This window comes from Triticum urartu, chromosome 4 (assembly GCF_003073215.2).
Source record: "Triticum urartu cultivar G1812 chromosome 4, Tu2.1, whole genome shotgun sequence".
In the NCBI taxonomy this organism is placed as follows: domain Eukaryota; kingdom Viridiplantae; phylum Streptophyta; class Magnoliopsida; order Poales; family Poaceae; genus Triticum; species Triticum urartu.
Window position 1 is genome coordinate 441,419,779 of NC_053025.1, and position 5,565 is coordinate 441,425,343.

Below are 5,565 nucleotides of genomic sequence, written 5' to 3' on the forward strand. Positions count from 1 at the left end.
GCATCCTGCAGTAGTGCACGTTGAGGGACGGTTATATGATCCAATTATATTAGCACTGTTGAGAGATTGCACTAGTGAAAGTACGGACCCTAGGCCTCATTTTGAAGCATTGCAATACCGTTTGTGTGCCCGTTTACTATTTGCTACCTTGTTGTTTTTATTTATTCAGATTATAAAAATATATTTCTACCATTCATATCACACTTTTATCACCATATCTTCGCCGAACTAGTGCACCTATACAATTTGCCATTGTATTGGGTGTGTTGGGGACACAAGAGATTCCTTGTATTTGGTTGCAGGGTCGCTTAAGAGAGACCATCTTCATCCTACACCTGCAACGAATTGATAAACCTTAGGTCATCCACTTGAGGGAAAATTGCTACTGTCCTATAAAACTCTGCGCTTGGAGGCCCAAGACGAGTCTACAAGAATAAAGTTGCATAGTAGACATCAAGCACCACACTGCACGACATCTAGTACATATAAACTAGAGCAATAGATTGCATGGTAAAATCAGATAGCACAATTCACTAGAATTTGTGAAGGAAAGGCAGGAGCAGCACATGCAATGGGTAACCTGAGCATGCTTAATCGACATAGCTAGCAAATGTCAAGGTGCTCCTCCAAGATCTGGGGGTCAGCACGAATGGCAGCCATCGCGACCTCATCCACGCGTGCTGCCGCAATTTGCTTCTCCGCTGCCAAGCTTTGAGATCCTTGCTATACTGTGTGCACCATGGCTTAGGGCGGCACTTATTTGGTAGAGGGGTCAGTGATTTGGGTGGAATGTGTCATGCCGGCGGTCGGGGCATGTGGGATGTGGAAGGAGGAGGAGGATGGGGGTCGGGTGTGGACTACCTACCTGGATAGGCGAGGCCGAGCAGCGTGAACGAGGGTCACCGGCAAGGAGGCGGCGCTGCAAGCAAGGAGTGGAGGTTTAAACTTGCAAAGGTAGGCGGAAACAGGGGAAATGTGGCTTTTGGTAAGGGGGAGGTGCAGGGAGGTAGATATTTCCATGGAAGCCGAAAATTTGGAATCGCTTCAGCAAAAAAACTGGCGCGCAAAGTGTTATCAGACACGGTCCCTTATTCAGAACTATGTATGATATGTGAACATAAAAATGATTCAGTTAGCTTAACCCGTGTGTGATGAGTTTGAATGTCAAAAATTTTGGTTCGAATTTCCCTAGTTACAGTGGTCATCCACGTCATTGCATAATTTGGGTACACAAAGGAGACTACAGCACACCCACACTTCTTAATCGAGCAAGTTCAGCAATTAAACAGAGCTAGCTGACCTAAACATTACTCTAACAAATTAAATACCGGTGCTCTTAATTAAACAAAACAAAGAGTACCACTACAGCTGGTGCTCGTCGATCTCTGTCGCCGCCTCCATGTCCAGCTCGCGCCCGACGATCTCCTGGGGAAGGGGCTCCATGGCATCCATCGCACCATACTCGACAAGCATCTCGCCATCCGCATCCGCCATCTCTTTGGAAAAGGCCGCCACGAGCTGGGCGTGGGCGGCCGTGATCTGGGCTTGGACGGGCTTCGTCGTCGCAAGGTATGCTGCAGAGGAATGGACGGCTGCTCGAACGCCATCGGCGATTGCCAACTCTTTGGCCGTGGGTTGCCGACCGTTGTTGGAGAAGCTTCGTTCGATTTGTGCGGTGACTGACACGAGCTGGGCATGGGCGGCCTCGACATGGTCGTAGGCGGCCTCCATCAGGGCTAAGGCCGCCATTGTGGAACGGGCAGCTGCTGTGCCACTCTCGCCAGTTGCTATCCCCGAGGTAGATGTTGCTGCCGGCACCTGAGAAGCCACAACGGCCGTTTGGGCTGCATTGGCCGCCCGGTCACAGATTGCGGCCACGCTCATGCACCTTGTAAGCACCCACATGGCGGCTGCGGTCGCGCTCTCGCCGAAATGGGCCGCCGAAGTTGCCCTCACGACGCGGGTCCATGTCCCCATCTTTAACTGACGATGATTGAACAGTGAAATGATATTTGGGGAGCGAGCTAGTGTGCTTGACATGCCGGCTGTGGACTGTAGCTGACGTACCTTCTCGCATAAGCCATAGGCGTACTATACACCGACGATGCCCCAGGATATTTTGTACTGCATCTCACAAGGTTGGTGATAATAAACCGTGTGGTATCTACTTGATTTTTCATCTTGATTTGAATTAAATAATGGGGTCACAGCGGCTATGGATGGTGTTTGAATTGCTAGACCTTTTATCCATAGTGAACATGCAACTATATGTGTGTCGTAAAAGAGTTGGAATTATTCAGGGTTCATTTGGACATTTTATACATTAAATTGGTTTTCTAGCCATTTCAGGTGCACAATTCAAAATTAAACTACATGCACATGCTCCGGTGCACCAATATGGGTTGTAAAATCATATATGTTTCCATGGGTTTATGCTTATGTCCCATGCAAGAAATGGGGATGAATTTCGAACACCACGGCACCATGGCTCTCTGGCAAACATTGTCGTACTTGCTTTTGTAATTCTAGTAAATCTAAAAGTGATCCAAAATTCATGAAACTTGGCATGCTATCATGGAGCGACATCAACATGTCGTGGTAAATTTTTTGTCCCATTTGGGGCAGGTTTGGGTATAAGCTTCTCACAAACCAGAGCTTCTCACAACAAGTGTGATGGTTTTGGTAGGGAACGTTTCACCTTTCTCGATTTCAATTTTTTTCTTAGTGTCAACATAGAACAACAGGAGTGTTGTGTCAATTTTTGGGTTTTTTCAGGGTTTGCTTGGACATTTTTATACATTAACTGAGTTTTCTATGCATTCATGTGCATAACTCAAATTTGAACTACATGCACATGCTCTAATGCATATAAATTAGTTGAAAATTCAAATCAGTGTCCTTGGTTGCATGCTTAGGTCCCATGCAATAAATGGGAATGAATTTCAAACACCCTGCCATCGTCACTCGGCCTCAAACATTGAGATTCCTACTTTTTCAATTTTAGTAAATCCAAAGCTCGTTTGAAATTCGTGAAACTTGGCATGCTATCATGGAGCGGCATCAACATGTCATGGTAATTTTTTTGTCTCATTTGGTCAGGTTTGGGGATATGCCTCTCACAAACTAGAGCTTCTCACAACAAGCTTGATGGTTTCGGTAGGGAACGTTTCACCTTTCTGGACGAAATGATATCCATTGCCTCTTCTTGATTTCAATTTTTTTCCTAGTTTCAACATAGAACAACAGGAGTGTTGCGTCAATTTTTGGGATTTTTCGGGGTTCGCTTGGACATTTTCATACATTAATTAAGTTTTCTATGCATTCATGTGCAGAATTCAAATTTGAACTACAGGCACATGCTCTAATGCATATTAATTGGTTGAAAATTCAAATATGTGTCCTTGGTTGCATGCTTAGGTCCCATACAAGAAATGGGAATGAATGTCAAACACCCTGCCACCGTCACTCAGCCACAAACATTGAGATACCTGGTTTTAAATTCTAGTAAATCCAAAGCTCGTCTGAAATTCATGAAACTTGGCATGCTATCATGGAGCGGCATCAACATGCCGTGGTAAAGTTTTTGTCCCATTTGGGGCAGGTTTGGGGATATGCTGCTCACAAACTAGAGTTTCTCACAGTAAGCATGATGGTTTCGGTAGGAAACCTCCTACCTTTGGGGACGAAAAGATATCCATTGCCTCTTATTGCTTTCAAAAAATTTCTCGTGCCAACATACAACAACAGGAGTGTTGTGTCAATTTTTGGGATTTTTTGGGGTTCGTTTGGACATTTTTATGCATTAACTGAGTTTTCAATGCATTGATGTGCATAATTCAAATTTGAACTACATGCACATGCTCTAATGCATATAAATTGGTTGAATAATCAAATATGTGTTCTTGGTTGCATGCTTAGGTCCCATGCAAGAAATGGGAATGAATGTCAAACACCTTGCCACCGTCACTCGGCCGCAAACATTGAGATACCTGGTTTTTAAATTCTAGTAAATCCAAAAGTCATCTGAAATTCATGAAACTTGGCATGCTATCATGGAGCGGCATCAACATGTCGTGGTAAAATTTCTGTCCCATTTGGGGCAGGTTTGGGTATATGCTTCTCACAAACCAGAGCTTCTCACAACAAGCATGATGGTTTCTGTAGGGAACGTCCCAACTTTGGGGACGAAACGATATCCATTGCCTCTTATTGCTTTCATAAATTTTCTCGTGTCAACATAGAACAACAGGAGTGTTGTGTCAATTTTTGGGATTTTTCGGGGTTCATTTGGACATTTTTATGCATTAACTGAGTTTTCAATGCATTTATGTTCATAATTAAAATTTGAACCACATGTGCATGCTCTAGTGCATATAAATTGGTTGAAAAATCAAATCTTTCTCCTTGGGTGCATGCTTAGGTCCCATGCAAGAAATGGGAAGGAATTTCAAACACCCTACCACCGTCACTCAGCTGCAAACATTGAGATACCAGATTTTTAAATTCTAATAAATCCAAAGCTCGTCTGAAATTCATGAAACTTGGCATGCTATCATGGAGCGGCATCAACATGCCGTGGTAAAAAATTTGTCCCATTTGGGGTAGGTTTGGGGATAAGCTTCTTACAAACCAGAACTTCTCACAACAAGCTTGATGGTTTCGGTAGGGAACGTCCCACCTTTAGGGAAGAAGCGATATCCAGTGCCTCTTTTTGCTTTCAAAAAATTTCTCGTGTCAACATAGAACAACAGGAGTGTTGTGTCAATTTTTGGGATTTTTGGGGTTCGTTTGGACATGTTTATGCATTAATTGAGTTTTCAATGCATTTATGTGCATAATTCAAATTTGAACTACATGCACATGCTCCAGTGCATATAAATTGGTTGAAAAATCAAATCTTTGTCCTTGGGTGCATGCTTAGGTCCCATGCTAGAAATGGGAATGAATTTCAAACACCAGGGCACCGTTGATTGCCAACAAAACATTGAGATACTTTGTTTTTAAATTCTAGCAAATCCAAAACTCGTATGAAATTCATGAAACTTGGCATGCTATCATGAAATGGCACACGGCATGCTGTGGTATTTTTGGTGTCCATTTTGAGAGAAGGCGCACTCGAATAATAGCCAACAAAAGCATTTTAAAACAAATAGCAGTCACTCTAACATCACAAACATTTGTATAATTCAAATCGTGTGCGTTATGTTAACCATTCACGTGACGCCACGTGTCTTTGTTTCAATGGCTATAGGAGGTGTCGTGCGGACAGCTGCTTGACTGAACGGGAGGCGTGCGAGCGCAGTCCAGTGTGCAGGCTGACCGAGAGGAAAGCAAGTTGTCATCCAATGCGCAGGCTCACCGGGAAGTGTGCGAGCTGTACGCTGTGCAGGCTCACTAGGAAGTGAGCCCTTTGACTTCCATGGCTGCCCGCCTTCCTCTCCATTAATGGCGCCCGAGCCGCTGCTTAATACGGGCGGCCTTACTGTTCGCCTCCCATTCCACTCCTTCCCGCAGACCTCCATGAATTCCATGGCGCAGAAGGATCATCTGCCACTAGTCTTCAAG